Here is an 18692-nt window from a genome sequence, read left to right on the forward strand (position 1 = left end):
CCTTCATTGATGAATCTTCTCCCCTCAGAATTGAGGTTAGCTTCACTCAGCTCAATGTTCTGAAGGGTCCCTAAAGATCTGGCTTTCTTATCAAGCCTGAGATTCTTGAGACCAGAGAGATTTTACAGTGACTCCATTCCTGAGTTATCATCCTCTCTTGCTTTGTGTGTCCTTTTTTATAATTATTTTTAATTGTGTTCATTTTATATGGATTTATTGATTTTAAATTAAATACAATAAAAGAAAATATTTGTACTCAGGGTTGATCTTTAGTGCTCTCTGAGCTTGGTTGTTTTCTTGCAGAAATTTCATTACCCAATACCTCAAACAAGGATCTGCTAAACAAGCTAACAGTAAACAGCTCAACCAAAGAACCTCTAAGACCATTCCCACGAACACTGATAGGTCAAGCCCCTAAAATAACAACTGACAGAAAACCGCACTCCTTACTAGTACTGATGCTGTACCTAGTTTGGGTAATGAAACAACTTCAGGGAAATAGCCAAGCATAGAGAACAGAGGATCCCTTAAATTAAATAGAGGGGCAGCCATGCAGATACAATACATAAAAATATAAATAAAAAACTTTTTAAAAAAGTTTATTTATTGTTTTCAGATACAATTAAAAAGAGAAAAACGTCTCATAAAATCTCATACAGATCATTTCCCGTTTTATATACATTTGTAATTTGTCTTTACTCCATTGAAAAAAGAAAAAGAAAAAAAACGTACTTCTATCTAAAAGAGATAGAAACAATAAAGGATAGGTAAATTTATAAATATGTATATATATTTGTAATAAACCAATTAGGAAAAGAAAAAAATTATATACCTATAAATATCAATATGTTTAAAGTTTCCTATCGGCATTCTCTTTGTCATGTATTTCAATACGCCTATAATCTGGTACTAGATGTCATTCTGTCTTATTTCTTCTTTTAATCAATTTGTACCATTTTCCCCATTGTTTATTAGTTTCATTGTCTTTTATTCCCTTAATATCCCTTGTCATCTCATCCATTTCTTTTATATACAGGGCAGGCCCATTCAGGCAAGGCCATTCTAGTACAGTAACCTATTGGTCCTCTCCCCAAAAGTACAGATTCCTGTTTCACTCCATGCAATTGGTAATGATTTATTTTTAGAAATAACTTATTTCAGTGACCAAAATTAAGTCATTACAACCATAATCAGAAGACACCATCTCACATTATTAGCATTGCTTGTTGAATAGATAACATCTGAAACACTACTGGCTGAAATATGCAGCTTTACAAGCAAGAGGAACAGAAAATAAAGGAAAGAGAACTAGCCAACTGAAAAAGAACTTAGGCAGCAATACTTGTCCATATTGAGCCAACAGTACATCTGGTTTACATTTAATTTTTGCTTACATTTTATAAAACCATATCTTGCCACAACGATAAGCAAAATGAGGCCACCTACAATTTTTTGGGACTACATCGCACAATATTGTGAGCAACTGTTGGGGATTGCAATACACCTAATTCAAAACACTTAGAGGCTATATTTGTGGCCGCCTTATTTAGTCTGCCTGCCCATATGAGAAAATTAAATATGATATGATAATATGATACTAACCTTTCACACCTGAGATGGGTTTTTTCCCTTCCCTGTTCCCATGATATTGCTTTCATCTTGGACCCTACTGATATTTATGGCAGCCTGAAGTTTGTCTTTAGTTGATATGGTGCTTTTATTTTCTATTCAGTAAGCTCATTCTTAGACTTATTGGTGGTAGAACTGGATGTCTAGTGGGTAGCAATAGTTCTGAGCCTACTGGTCATTTTAGTATAAAGAAAGTCTTTCAGTTTGAAGACTGAAGAGCAGCTAACCAATGATGGTAATGGGTAATGATGTGGAGAAGAGAGAAAGAATAATGTCTTTCTGTGTCACTGCACAACACAAGCTTTCAGATAGTGTGTTTATTCATATTTTTAAACATGGGTGCAATGCTTTCCCTGAATTACATCTAATAGGAAGGGGGGGAAGGTTGAATAGTCCAGCAAAAAAAATGAAATCAATCTTACATACTATGCAGATTCTCAGTCATCCAAGACATGGTTGTCCCAAAGGTGCCTTTTTCAAGAGGCAGTTGAACTTTCTTTCAGAGCTGAAGAAGCTTCTTGGATGAGAAGAAAAAAGACTTCAAAGAAAAACCAGAAAGTCCAGTTGCCTCATGGAAAAAGCACTTGTGGGTTGGTCTTACATACACACATATATCTCACATGCTGCTGAGACAGATCCAGGTTTCAACTAGGGATGAGGCTCCTCTTCCCTTTCACTTGTCCCTTCTCCTAATTGGGAGAGGAAGTAGGTGAGGCCTGTGTGATAAGAGATGATTGAATCCATGAATCTGGTTCTTCCATCTGTCAAAACAACCAATCAACATAGAAGTACCATAACTGATGGATTTGCACAGGTTGGCGGCACTGAAAGTGTGCATGGATGAAAGGCCTTTGCATGAGAAATGAGACTACCATCTGTTGTGGTTAGCTCTGGCCCACCTCCTGCCCCAAGGACTGTGGATGTGGGGGAGACATCCATATGCTGCAGTCCTGTTTTGCTCCCGGTGGAATCTGCTGCTGAAGGCTCTTCTGACCAAGAAGACATGAGTGACAGGGAGGAGGAGAGTGTGGCGTACAGCTCAGAAGGAGATCAATTATCTAGCTCCTCCTTGGATTCGGAAAAAGAATTAATGATACAGCCACGCATGAGGAGAGCAATGCATAGGCAGCAACAACTGAGAGATTATTATCAAAGAAAATGAGGCCACCTGTGGTTGGGTGGGGCTGTGGTAATTAGTGAGGCTGCTATAAATAACAGCCTGTGGGTTTGGCCATTGTGGAGGATTATCTGATCGTTGTGTTTCGTGCCTGCTTTGCTGACTTTGACCTTTGCGTGCTGATTTTTCCCCACTTTGAAACTAAACCAGAGCAAAGTGTGTTTCACTTTGTGAAAGAAGAAGGACTGTGAATTGCCTCACAGCTGCAAGCTAAGTATCACAGAACTGATAAGGGACTTGTACAAATTACCAGTTTGTTTGGAGACGAGTGCTCTTTGCTATACAAAAAGAGTGCTTCGTTTATGTGAATTTTCGGTCTAAAGAACATTGTTTTTCATTTTCAAACGTGTATGTGTGTCTGAAATTGTATCTGTGCATTTTCAGGAGGATTCTACCAGAGAGCTCGACAGAACACCATCCTTCCGCTTTAAGTCAAAACAGAAGCAGTTGCAATTAAGCCAGGTTGACACCAAAATCTATCCCAGTTTAATTTCTAAACCGACCAAACAATTCAATTACCCACATCTCTCCCTCTCTCTCCAACTCCAACATTGCACACATTCTCTCTCAGAATAATATTTCATGTGTCTGATGAAATTAACTGATAGTACATAAAATGCCATAATATTTATATTTAAGATATTTCTTGCAAAAGAATGTGTGAATGTTTCCATTCTGGGAACTGCATTTTGCCTGAATGTCTTTGGCACTTTCTATCTGAATTTACAATCTCAAAGAGTCCAAAATACTCTAATTTAAGTCAGGTTTCAGGAGAAATCCACATACAATTGTATACAAATTGTATACATTTATTTCCTCCCACATCCTTTTCTTAACTTGTTTTCCCAGTCAGAAGACTGAAAGTTCGATCCTAGTTAGCAACAGATGCTGCCAAGGATATGTATATGTGTATCTTTCTCAGGATGGAGTTGGGGCAGCTGAATAGAGCTGAATGTTTACCCCTGGATGCCCTTCACTGGACGCTGTGAACTCCACCTATACATCAGGAAGAGCATCCGGCTTGTAAACACTCAGATCTATTCAGCTGCCCCAAATCCATCTCCCAAAATATATTCATACACCTATTTATTTATTTATTTATTTATTTATCTATTTATCTATCTATCTATCTATCTATCTATCTATTTATTTATTTATTTATTGGATTTGTATGCCGCCCCTCTCCGTGGACTCGGTGGGGGCTAACAACAGTAGTAAAACAATGTACAATAATAATCCAATAAATACTAAAAGTGATTAAAAAACCCATTAATATAAAAAACCAAACATACATACAGACATACCACACATGAAATTGTAAAGGCCCAGGGGGAAAGAGCATCTCAATTCCCCCATGCCTGGCGGCAGAGGTGGGTTTTAAGGAGCTTACGAAAGGCAAGGAGGGTGGGGGCAATTCTAATCTCTGGGGGGAGTTGGTTCCAGAGGGTCGGGGCCGCCACAGAGAAGGCTCTTCTCCTGGGTCCCGCCAACCGGCATTGTTTAGTTGACAGGACCCGGAGAAGACCCACTCCGTGGTACCTAACTGGTCGCTGGGATTCGTGCAGCAGAAGGTGTATATATATATTCCATTTTACAACAGCACGAAGCTTGGAAACTTCAGCCTGATGATGGTGGATGTGATTTCACCGAAACGTCGCATAAACATGCAAAATATTACACAGGGCAAAACCCGAACTCAGAACAATCTACATATATATATATATATATATATACACACACACCACAAAGACACACAGTCACATACACCTAATGATTTTTTTCCCCCTTCACTTTTTTGTTTTTATAATAGAAAGATGGCAGATGGTTTGGAATGAAAAGCATCATGCCATTCCAGAGGTGGGTTCGGACCAGTTCATGCAAACTGGTAGCAACCCACTGGTGACATCGCAATGACATCATATAACCGGTTCAGCCAGTGCCTGTCCATGAATACTGCCATCATTTTTTTTTTTTAAAAAAAGGATGGACTTTTTTTGAACTTTTTTTTGAGGAGGGTTTTCTTTTCCTGTTTTTTTTCTCCTGCACATGTACAGGAGTCAGGTTTCCAGCACTGTACATGTATTGCCACCTTATTTTTGGCTCTTTTTTTAAAAAAATAATTTTTTTTGGTGCTATGCATGCTCACACTTTGACATGGCCACACGGCATTGGAGGAAGTGAACTGGCAGGGAGGTAAGTTAGAACCCACTCCTGTGCCATTCCATCTAATTATAGGATTGGAGGATAAAGAACCCCCTTGCCTGTAATCACTGCTTCTGTGCTAAAACACCTAGACAGGCATGAAGACAAAGCATAAAACTTTGTACTTCTTTTTGAAGTTCCTCTCTGATATTTGATTCAACTGTGGGGAATTTCAAATGAAAAATGAATAAGTATGCTGTCTACTATATTCCTATTGATGCAGAACTGATACAAAGGAATATTCTTAGTTACTCTTTCTGGGTTGGGGGGAAATGAACAAACCATCCATCTGTAGAGTTTGTGAAACTTGGAATGAGTTGAACTTTTGTCTTATCTATACATTCCAGACTGCAAGGCAAAGATGAAATTGTTTTCTGGAGTATTCTAGTTTATGAACAGGTGATGTTCTTCCATTGTGTTTGAAGAGGACTTTGCCATCTAATGGGTTGTGGGCTGTAAGCCATGTTTCCACAGGTGGCTGGTAAGGCCTATATGGGCACAAAATGTTCTGCCACATGTTGGGCAGACATGTAGGCACCATTGTCACAGCATTTGCAACTCTGGCTTTGCAGAGTGCTTGCTTCTCTTCTGCTATGAATGTTCTTCTGGCCTCAGATGTCTGGCAGCCTTGGTGGATCAGCTGGTGAGCGGAATATGCAAGATGCTGTAGAAGTGTCTGCACTAATAAGACATAGAAATTTCTGCCCAAGTGAGCAACTGTTTCAAAAGAGCATCGGAGCTTTTCCTTGGCACCATCTCCTGTTAGTGGATGAACCATGAGACACTCAATACGCGTTCGACTGAATTAATTTTCCCAAACACACATGCTATTAAGCAAATGTGTAGAAATATTTAGAAGACAGTTTGAAAAGAATGGATGGAAATCAGGATTTCCTTCCTAGATTTTTTATTAATGGTTTGAGATGCTTCACTTATTAGAGGGGGGATTAGTGATTTATAACTTTGCTTCCAAATAAATAAACCATCCCTCAGTCTCATAAGAACAATATTCTGTGGTAGATAAGGTTAAAAGTTGGCATTTGTCTTAAAATGTTCCCGTAAGGTGTAAATAAATAGATAGAAAAGAGTTCTTCCATTCTTAATCAGTACCAAAGCATAATGGCTATGTGAGGATAGGAGGCAATAAGGAGCTGTTCCTTGCCTCATGACAAATCATATAATGCCATGGCAACATTGGCATGCAAGTTAACATTCCAGACATCTGAAATAAGTAGCCGCCTATTTACTTATCACTAAATCAAATACATTTTCAGGAAATTAACCCTTGCAGCCAAGAAGGAGGGATGATAATTATAGAAGCAGAGGACATGATGCATTGCTTACAATATTGTTTTTGAAACAATGGATCAATATAGGAAGAGTGAAATATGCCCTTGCCCCTCTATATAAGCATTTGGTTTTCCAGCTATGGTAATAATTTGGATTGATTCCCTAAGTCCAGAAAACAGTAAATTTAGAAAGTAAATGAATATGAGTCTGATTCAAGTGAAGAATGTAGGTAAGATTGCCCTGCCATCATCTTGCTTGACCAGATAAGCATATATTTGGCTTTCTCTCCTAGTATCAGGCTGAAGCCATTTTAGTTGGGGTCTTTGGCCTGTTGCACTTTGTGCTATTTTAAAATGTTTGCTTAGCTGTGGGAATTTTGGAGGGATAATTGCATGAGGAATGTCTGCATGTAGCCATAACAAATTCCTTCTAGATGTCAAGGCCATCCTTTGTCTTAGCACTTCTGCACCTTCATGGAAGGAGATGGGAGTTGCTGCCAAGTTGGCAGATGGAGATTGGTCAGTGTGATGGACTTGGGGGTGGGGAGACAAGGGATTGAACTTTCAACTGGGTGGAGAAACCCCTGGAACTTCAGATTTAGGTTTCTCCCAGATGTGCCAACATGGCTCTGCTGATAAACAGGAATTTTTATGAGGAATAATTTGCCTCAGACTCTGATTTGATTTCTGATGCTATTTGGAAACCATGACATCTAGTACCCTTCTTTTTTTCTCCTAGTATGAATTATTTATTCATATATTTTTTTAAAAATTGAACCTCCAATCCCTCCCTCCCCAAAAAGCTTCTTATCCAACCTGATCTAATTCAGTTTTGGGAGGTGCAATTTTGGAGTTGCAACCCTACTGTGGTCCATATTTGGAGACACTCTAAATACATCTTTCCAATTTGACTGGCATCAACAATATCTGCAAATCAGGATGCGGATGTGAAAGAATTGACTCTTCTTTCAGTGTAATAGTACTGGATTTAATTGCCAACTTCATTGCTAGCACATTCCTCAAGTGTGATCTTTTGTCGATGGAGCATACTCGAGGAAAAGGTTTTCTAGAAAAAGATTTCTGATAGAATAATCAATCCTGTAATGCTAGTAATTGCAAATTGTTCCAATAATCACTTTGTATGTAAATTGGCACATTATTATAATGTGAATGTCATGGCAGAGCTCTGCATAACAATGGAAGACATTAGTATCGGTATAAATTCAGTTATAATTAGTTTAATGGGGCATCTATCATTCTGGAAATTTAGATAAATGGATGGTTAAAAGATTTGCTGCATGTGCTACTTTTTCTTTGCATGTACGACATTCTCTCATTCAGCCTAAATTGCTGTGTGGCACTGATGTCAGCAATAAATGGTTCCAAAAATAAAGAAGAAGAGGCATAGAAATTAGAACATCCAGCAATAAACAATCTGAAACAATTTTGCTATTTATCTTCAACATTAGGACCATTAAAAATTGAAGCAGTGCTGTGATTCAATTTGCTTTTTCTCAGAAATATTGATCCTCATTTTCCACTAAGGAGACCTTTTGGACTGCAGCTCTGCATGGAAAATTAATTTGCATAATGTTTTTCATATATATAAGCTTACTTGCTGAAGGGTGAATCTTTGCCTGATAACATTATGGCCTCCTTTCCTGTCAATTTCTAAGGTATTACGTACATTATAATTGGAACACGACGGCACAAAACATGCAGAGGCTCACAGCATCCCAAGATAAATTAATGGCAGCAGTGATCTTAAAGAACATTTGAAATTGTCCTCACCTTTCATTAGAATGTAAATTGCAGGTTTTTATAATTAAGTGGAGAGAATAAATGTGATGGCAAAAAAGAGCATACCTTTTTAGATAGAGATATTCCACTTATGGATGCAGAGTTTTTGATGTATCTTGCTGGTTAGCTAAAACGAATGTCTAGGGGGAAAAATGGCCAACCTGCTCTTTAGTGCAGCTCAGTCAAAAAGATGCGCTTTGTGAACCCATTTGGCAGGATTAAAAAATGCCCTTTCCTGGTGTTATTTTCAACAAATGATTTCAGCAGAGTCTGAAAGTATCTGGTACAGAAAGATAGAAACATAGAAGCATAGAAGACTGACGGCAGAAAAAGACCTCATGGTCCATCTAGTCTGCCTTTATACTATTTCCTGTATTTTATCTTACAGTGGATATATGTTTATCCCAGGCATGTTTAAATTCAGTTACTGTGGATTTACCAACCACGTCTGCTGGAAGTCTACTACTCTTTCATTAAAATAATATTTTCTCACGTTGCTTTTGATCTTTCCCCCAACTAACTTCAGATTGTGTCCCCTTGTTCTTGTGTTCACTTTCCTATTAAAAACACTTCCCTCCTAAACCTTATTTAGGTTTATCTAGGTCCTCAACAGTCAGGATTCAGGCCCGGCTACAGCACGGAAACTGCTTTGGTCACGTTGATGGATGATCTCTGGTGGGCCCGGGACAGGGGTTTATCCTCTGTCCTGGTGCTTCTTGACCTCTCAGCGGATTTCGATACCATCGACCATGGTATCCTTCTGCGCTGGCTGGAGGGGTTGGGAGTGGGAGGCACTGTTCTTCAGTGGTTCTCCTCCTACCTCTCCGGTCAGTCGCAGTCGGTGTTAGTGGAGGGTCAGAGGTCGACCTCAAGGTTACTCTCTTGTAGGGTGCCTCAGGGGTCGGTCCTCTTCCCCCTGCTGTTCAATATCTATATGAAACCGCTGGGTGAGATCATCCAGAGGCATGGGGTGAGGTATCATCAGTACGTACCCAGTTGTACATCTCCACCCCATGTCCAGTCAACGAAGCAGTGGATATGATGTGCAAGTGTCTGGAGGCTGTTGGGGTCTGGATGGGTGTCAACAGACTCAAACTCAACCAGGATAAGACGGAGTGGCTGTGGCTTTTGCCTCCCAAGGACAATCCCATCTGTCCGTCCATAACCCTGGGGCGGGAATTATTGACCCCCTCAGAGAGGGTCAGCAACATGGGTATCCTCATCAATCCACAGCTCACATTAGAGAACCATCTTTCAGCTGTGGCGAGGGGGACGTTTGCCCAGGTTCGCCTGGTGCACCAGTTGCGGCCCTATCTGGACCGGGACTCGCTGCTCACAGCCACTCATGCCCTCATCAACTCGAGATTCGACTACAGTAATGCTCTCTACATGGGGCTACCTTTGAAAAGTGTTCAGAAACTTCAGATCGTGCAGAATGCAGCTGCGAGAGCAGTCATGGGCTTCCCAAGGTATGCCCATATTACACCAACACTCCGCAGTCTGCATTCGTTGCCGATCAATTTCCGGTCACAATTCAAAGTGTTGGTTATGACCTATAAAGCCCTTCATGGCATTGGACCAGAATATCTCCGGGACCGCCTTCTGCCGCACGAATCCCAGCGACCGATTAGTTGGCCTTCTCCGGGTCCTGTCGACTAAACAATGTTGTTTGGCAGGTTACAGTGGAAGAGCCTTCTCTGTTGTGGCCCCAACCCTCTGGAACCAGCTCCCCCCTGAGATTAGAACTGCCCCCACCCTCCTTGCCTTTTGTAAACTCCTTAAAACCCACTTCTGCCATCAGGCATGGGGGAATTGAGACATCTCCCTTGGGCCTACACAATTCATGTATGGTATGTTTGTGGGTATGTCTGCTTTAATAATGGGTTTTTTTAATGTTTTTAAATTATTACATTTGTCTTTAATTGTTATATTGTTGTTGTGAGCTGCCCTGAGTCTACAGAGGGGGCGGCATAGAAATCTAATAAATGAATGAATGAATGAATAAACAAACAAACAAACAAACAAACAAACAAACAAGTAAGTAAGTAAGTAAGTAAGTAAGTAAGTAAGTAATATTAATCTGCAAACTCCATGAATTAAGGTCTCACTGGAATTGAAAAAATTCTGTACATATCTGTCTATAATATATGTCTATTGTGCACAATTTTGCCTAAGATATACAGTGTATATCTTATGTGATTTATGTGAATTGTAAACACACACACAAAGAGACATATTGATATCTTAGAGTACGTGTGTGTGCATATCACTTTTAAGTAATTATTTAAAGAAAGTTAGAGAAGTGCATATTTAACCTAAAGTTAACATTCTTCTAATGCATGGGTATGCAATGTTGGCTCTTTTATGACTTGTGGACTTCAACTCCCAGAATTCCTGAGACAATCATGCTAGCTTAGGAATTCTGGGAGTTGAAGTCCACATGTCATAGAAGAGCCCATTTTGTCTACCCCTTGTCTAATGAATTCATTTGCAAATATGGGTCAGCTGTGGGAATTTTCTGACAAGCCATGGTTATAAGTTACCAGGAAATCATGAAATCATGAAGAATCTCTTAAAGAAGGAAAACAGTTTGGAACCAACTTAAGTTGTCAACATTGAAACTCCTGTTTGAAATCCTGCGTATGAATATTTACCTCTCATAACACAGAATTGCATAATTCAAGTGACAGGAAGATTAAACCAGCCGGCAACCTTTTGGGCACCAGGGACCAGTTCCATGGAGAGAGGGCATGGTTTAACATGCTGCCTGCATCTCATGGATGGGCCTTTGCTTGTTTGCGTGCCCTGTTTTCTGGCATATCGCAGCCCAATGCTGGTCCAATGCTAGACCAAGATTGGGAGCCTTGCATTAAGCTATTGCCTCTGATGTCTTTCTGTTTTACTTCTCTCTGTTTTTCCCAACCATGCTTTTTTTCCATCAATGGTGGTCCAGATGCAAAACTAAATATATTCACCATGAACACACTATGTAGGCATGTAACCTACAGGCATGTATGTCGTTCAGGATACCGCATCTCTTTTCCACCCAATCAGCAATCCCAGCATGACTATAAAAAATATTAGGACTCTGCAATAGTGCCTTTATTCGATGTCAAGGTATAACCTTAGTCTGAGCAGCCATCAGAATTTAATTTAAGGAAGAAGAAAAGGAAGGAAGGAAGGAAGGAAGGAAGGAAGGAAGGAAGGAAGGATATGGAAATCTCAATGTCATCTCCTCAAAGCTGAAAAAAAAGATGCTCAATCTTTGACCATAAAAAAACCTGGTGAATCAAGTAAGTGTGCAATAAAATGGTTATTATCAGATCTGGATATAGCATGGTGATAATGGGGAATTCTGAAAAATTATTTTATAAGGGAGTACGGTTCTGCTCAATTGTATCTGATTCCTGGAGATTGCCTAGAGAGGTCTCTGCAGTTTTCTTGGCAAGGTTTTTTTTTCAGAAAACGTTTGCCATTGTCTCCTTTGTAAGATGATAGACAATAACTAACCCAAGGTCACCCAGCTGGCCCAAGACAAGACTAGAACTCACAGTCTCCTGGTTTTCTAATCTGATACCATACACCAAACTGGCTCTCATTTTAATAAGCTTACAAGTTTTGGTACAATATAAACATTTGAGATTTCTTCACTGCTTTCTTCCTAAGTATTGTACTGTTACTACAAATGTATAATTTGTAGGCACAGTATAAATTTACACCAGAATAACTAGACACAAGAACAGTTTTTCCCCCAAACGCCATCACTTTAATAAACAAATAATTCCTTCAATACCGTCAAACTATTTTCCAAATCTGCACCATTAATCTTCTCATCATTCCCATCACTCACCTCCTCCCACAAATGACTGTATGACTGTAACTTTGTTGCTTGTATCCTTAAAAATTATATTGACTGGTTCCTAATATGATTTGATTGCTTATTTGTACCCAAACTATCATTAAATGTTGTACTTGAAGAACTTATATTTTCTTTTATGTACACTAAGAGCGTATGCATCAAGACAAATTCCTTATGCGTCCAATCACACTTGGCCAATAAAAATTTCTATTCTATTCTATAACAGAATATCAGCCTAGAGTTTAATCAATGCTTACAATAACTCAAGTTGTTTTTCACTGCACATGAAACAGTACCTTCGACTTGAATCTTCTGTGCAATGTTCAGTAGCCATAGCAATAAGACCAAGAGAAAGGTGGCAATCCTGTTTAGCTCCCTGATGTAATTAAATTGGTTTCAAAATGCCTGACTTCCTGCAAATTCTAGCTGCTAATCTGGTGTATAACTGCACACGTTCAAGCTCTTGGGGTCTAAATTTAATTTCAGAGATACTTCTATAGAATCTAATACCGGGAAAGAATGAAATAGCACTTCATGCTGACACTATTACTTGTAAAATATACTATCTTTATTATTTTTTAAATGTGGCATGCATTTAAGAGGCAAGCCTACACATTCAAATCACATCTTGTACACACTATTCTTATAGTGTCTAATTGATTGTTGATTACTTTATGTGCATTGGTCATGGCACTGAATTTAGACAGGAATATGTATCTATATAATTACATTCATCTACTACAGTGTTGGTGAACCGTTTTTGGCTCGCGTGCCAAAAGCGAGTGTACTCACGCATTTGAGCGTGAGAGTGTATCCACACCCATGCTCTTCCTTGCTGCTCCTTCATGCATTCACACAACCACCACCTCATGCTGCCCCCTACGTACGCACACAAGCCTCCGAATTCCTGAAGCCTGGTGACAGCAAAATGGCCCAACCGGAAGTTCAGAAATGAACTTCCACTTAGCCCATTTGGCCATCTTTTTTGCCTAAAGGCTTTAGGAGGCTTTCCTGAAGACTGTGGATAGTAAAAACAGCTGAAAAGAAGGTTAATAATAATAATAATAATAATAATAATAATAATAATAATAATACAGAATTGAAAAATAAACAGACGATCCGAAGTGCAGACTCTGTAAAGAAACAGATGAAACAATCGATCACATACTCAGCTGCTGCAAAAAGATCGCACAGACTGACTACAAGCATAGACATGATGCTGTGGCACAGATGATCCACTAGAACTTGTGCCGGAACTACCATTTACCAGTGGCAAAGAACTGGTGGGATCACAAGCCCAAAAAAGTGGTCAAAAATGAGCAAGCAAAACTACTGTGGGACTTCCGACTTCCGACTGACCAAATTCTGAAGCATAACACACCAGACATTGTGATCGTGGAGAAAAAGAAAGTATGGATCATCGACATCGCAATCCCAGGAGACAGCAGAATTGAGGAGAAGCAGCTAGAAAAATTAGTGAAATACGAAGATCTAAAAATCGAGCTACAACGACTCTGGCATATGCCCTTGAAAGTGGTCCCAGTGGTACTTGGCACGCTGGGTGCAGTACCAAAGGATCTCAGCGGACATTTGAAAACCATTGGAATTGACAAAATCTCCATCTGTCAATTGCAAAAGGCCACTTTACTGGGATCGGCAAACATAATTCGCTGCTACATCACGCAGTCCTAGGTGCTTGGGAAGCGCCCGACTGGTGATGAAATACGAAATCCAGCATAGTGATCTCGTTTTCTGTGTTGTACTGACATAATAATAATAATAATAATAATAATAATAATAATAATAATAATAATAATAATAATTATTATTATTATTATTATTATTATTATTATTATTATTATTATTATTATTATTATTATTATTATTATTATTATTATTGTATGCCACCCCTCTCCGGAGACTCAGAGCGGCTCACAACAACAAAACAGTACAAATCCAATAGTTAAAACAATTTAAATCAGCTGGACTGCACACACATGCATACTTGAGCTGACATAGGGCAATGCCTCATGTGCCCTCAGATATGGCTCTGTGTGCCATTCGTGCCACATGTACCATAAGTTCACCATCACTGATCTATTACCACCCCACAAGAAACAGATTTTTCAAAATTTGTTGCAAAGTTTTTCAATCTATTTTAGTCCAAAAGTCTGTTATTACACTCAGACACCGAGATCTCAATGTTTGAGGTTTAGTTGATTTCAAAACTTTGTCATCACTAGAGATTATATACTTTTTTTAATGGATATTGCATCTGGAGAGACACATCTGTGATAATAAGTAGACTGTTTAGAATAGCTGCTTAGTTTGATCTCTACTTGATATTCCGTATGCACTTCCAGTGGCTGTTGGGTTACCTGGTAATATAATTGGCAGTATATATTTAATCTTGCTGTTCAGGAAAACTGAATTACGAAGGGTCACTTCTTTCCAGACGTCTTCCAAATAATCTTATGTCATCTTCCCCAAAGAATAGTTTTAAATCTTCTTAATGTCCAAAGCATCCGGAGATGTATTTGTGAGCCATAATTTTTTCTGGCAAATGGATATGAAATTTGAAATATATGTGTCTTCATCTTTTTCATGTCTTAGACTATAATATAGTCTTTTTAAAAACCCTTGCTTCTTCAGAGAATTCCATTTGTTTAGATGACATTTTGCAAATACTGTAGCTGCCTCCAAATCATTGATTCCTTTCAAGTCCCACTCTGAAAATGAGGGAGATCAAGAGTTCATAAATGCAATATATAAATACCTCCCAGAGACCAATAAGATCACACAGAGTTAGCCTCCTCCGAGTTCCGTCAACTACGCAACCCAAGTTGGCAGGACTGTGGGGGAGGGCCTTCTCTGTAGCAACCTGGGCTCTATGGAACCAACTCCCCCCCCCCATGTCCCTATTGCTCCCACCCTACTGGAAGGACATAAAAGCCTGGCTGTGCCGGCAAGCCTGGGGGCCATGAAACTGATATCTGTCATGGCCAATTATATTGTATGTTATGTATGTGTACTGCCTTAATTGAAACTGAATCCAGTTATGGGGCTTTTTTGGGTTTACAGCTTTAGATTTTCCATATTTGACTTCTTTTTTTAATTGTATTTGTATTCTCATATTGTTGTAAGCTGCCCTGAGACCTTCAGGATTGGGCGGCATAGAAGTCGATTTAAATGAATGAATGAATGAATGAGTGAGTGAGTGAGTGAGTGAGTGAGTGAGTGAGTGAGTGAGTGAGTGGACGGACGGACGGACGGACGGACGGACAGACAGAATAAAATAAAATAAAATAAAATAAAATAAAATAAAATAAAATAAAATAAAATAAAATAAAATAAAATAAAATAAAATAAAATAAAATAAAATAAAATAAAATAAAATAAAATAAAATAAAATAAAATAAAATAAAATAAAATAAAATAAAATAAAATAAAATAAAATAAAATAAAATAAAATAAAATAAAATAAAATAAAATAAAATAAAATAAAATAAAATAAAATAAAATAAAATAAAATAAAATAAAATAAAATAAAATAATAAATAAAATAATAAACAAAATCAATCAATCAATAATAATAATGTTGAATTGGCCACACCCACTCAATAACATAATTCCACCAAGCCATGCTCACCAAATAGTAATCAAAATAAGTTCCTAACTGGCTTTGATCCAGAAATATATTTATAAAGCAGTGCTAACCTCATTTTGCTATTATAGCTCTCCCAATAGTACTATTCAATTCAGAGGATGCTGAAGTCTGTACAAGGCAGCCAGTCCTGCAATAACTGAAGTATGGAACTTGAAATGTACAAGAACATTTGAGGGCCCATAATGTGTAAGAGTCCACTTTGGATATGAAGCAGAAAATTGCATCTAGAGATCACTTTTAAGGTGAGTGGAAGAATAACAAAGGGAAACATTATCCCTTTGCTCTGTCCAAAAATAGTTGCTGGCCAGATAGCAATAGCACTTAGACTTATATACCGCTTCATGGTGCTTTATAGTTCTCTCTAAGCGGTTTACAGAGTCAGCATATTGCCCCTAACAATCTGAGCCCACATTTTACCAATCTCGGAGGGATGGAAGGTTGAGTCAACCTTGAGCCTGGTGAGATTCAATCTGCCAAACTGCTGTCAGCATAAGTAGCCTGCAATATTGCATCCTAACCACTGCACCACCATTGCTCAGATCCAGGGAGGGGGCAACTGGGCAGTGCATGTGCTGTCCCCAGAGACAGAGATAGTTGGACTATATATTAGGCATGTTTCTTTAAGATACAGTGGTACCTCGAGATACGAGTTTAATTCGTTCCGGACCTGGGCTCTTAAGTCGAGCAGCTCTTATCTCGAACGACTTTTCCCCATAGGAATTAATGTAAATAATTTTAATTGGTTCCAGCCCTCAAAAAACTCACAAAGTTAGTCTAAATTATGCAGAAAGACATGTTTTTAATGAAGAAATGTACATGTACATATAAATGAATAATGAAGTTTCTTTCACTTAACTTGTAAACTTTCTTAAACTTTTAAATTTACATATGTTCAACTTCTCTGCCACCCAATCCTGTAGGACAGAGGTCCCCAACCCTTTTTGCACCAGGGACCGGCTTTAAGCGATCAAGAGAGGAATGGGTGAATGAATGGACGGAGGGTGGGAAGGAAGGAAGGAAAGAGGGAAGGGACAGGAACAGAGGAAGGAAGCAAGGAAACTTATGAAAGGGGAGAGTAACAGAGGAATGAGTGAAGGGAGGGAGGGAGGGAAGAAGGTGGGAAGGAGAAAGAAAAGAAGAAATAGAGGAAGGGAAGGTAAAAGAGAGAAAGAAAAAGAGCAAGAAAGAAAGAAAGAAAGAAAGAAAGAAAGGGGGAAGGGACAGGAACAGAGGAAGGAAGCAAGGAAACTTATGAAAGGGGAGAGTAAGAGAGGAATGAGTGAAGGGAGGGAGGGAGGGAAGAAGGTGGGAAGGAGAAAGAAAAGAAGAAATAGAGGAAGGGAAGGTAAAAGAGAGAAAGAAAAAGAGCAAGAAAGAAAGCTGCAAGCACCCTCCCGAGCCCCCCAGGCCGGCTGCAACCTTTTAAAACACGCGCGCCGCTTCGCAGCTGTCTCCTGAAGCCGAACGCGGAAGTTAGCGTTTGGCTTCAGGAGACAGCTCCTTGGCGCTTGTATCTCGAATTTGGGCTTGTAAGTAGAACAAAAATATCTCTCCCCTCCCAGCTCTTATCTCGAGTTGCTCTTAAGTAGAGCAGCTCTTATGTCGGGGTTCCACTGTATTGCATTAGGAGAAATGTAGTGAAATTGCACTCTGGGTTTACATGTGACCACATTTGTGTATTCCTATTGGCTCTGACTCGGGATGAGGGGTAATTGGAGAGAACATTCCAGAGGGTCTTTGTCTTCACTCACTAAGCCAGCCAGCATGTAGATGCTACACCTAGAGCCTGGGTCAATTCAACCTCTTTTTACCTTCACAATGGGAAAGATTATACTACAGAAGAATCGCATCATAACTGTGAGTTATTGTGAGAATGCCTGTAATAAAATGATCTGTGATACTTTATTGTGCTGAGTTATCTGACTGGGAAAAGTCGATCTTATACCAGAATAAAGCAGCTAAACCATAAACTAAAAAAATGGACCAACTTTTAGATGCAAAGTACTGCAACAATATATTCTGAGAACTTCAAAGAACATCTCAGAAAAGTGCTACATTCATACCTTACTCATGTCAGATCACTCTTTAACTAGGCCCTACTGGTCAGATTAGTGCATTCATTATTAACATTATAGCTTCACAACCAAGCTAGTCTTAAACCAGTGAAATGAAAAGCAAAGGGCAAAACAAAAAAATATTGTAAGTATCTTGCCATCATAAACTGTATAAAAACTCTGAGTTCTATTTTACAAGCAAATGGAGGTTTGATCTTGGTGCTCCACTGAAATTGGCATGAGGCCAGTTTCCTAATTTACTGCTCTCTCAGAGTATACAGTAATTATTTGTTAGTAATAAAAACTCACAGATTCAAAATTCAAAAGTATTATGAAGGCATTTCTGGGAACAAACATTTCTATAATTTTAAGATCATCATTCTTTCATGACTGTATCTAAAATCAATATTATTTGCCTCATTATTAAGTGGGACAAAAAACTAAAATAACAAATTAATACTCGGTTACATATTTGAATGCCAAGTTTTCATTGGCAATCTATCACTGCGGATATGAATTTGAAAGCTCAACATAATTCTTAAGGAAAAGTCTTATTTATGAAGCTAAATTATTCTGCAGCTTTGCTAAATATAACAATATGGCATTATTATGGAAGTGGTGGTGAGAATCCTTATTCTATTAGGAAGATCCATAACAAAGAGGAAATAATGGGAATTTCAGGCAATAACAATCACAAAACAGTCCAGAAAGGGGTTTTTTTTCTTCTTCAAGATATATCAAAGAGTCAATCCTATATTATTTTCTCTTACAATGTCATCATGTAACCAGTGCAGAGCGAAATTGAGTCTGTCCTTGAACACACATAAGTATAACACTTGGATAAAAATAGTCTTAATAATCTTAATAAATAATAATCTTCAGATATAGCCAGAAACCAACAATGTAAAGAAGAAAATAAGTAGCAAACACTGCACAATTACATTTAATATAAGGAAAGTAACAAACAATGGAAGAAATTTCACCACTGAATGGATGATATGACTTCTGAGGGAAT

Source organism: Erythrolamprus reginae, chromosome 3, assembly GCF_031021105.1.
Source record: "Erythrolamprus reginae isolate rEryReg1 chromosome 3, rEryReg1.hap1, whole genome shotgun sequence".
Classification (NCBI taxonomy): Eukaryota; Metazoa; Chordata; class Lepidosauria; order Squamata; family Dipsadidae; genus Erythrolamprus; species Erythrolamprus reginae.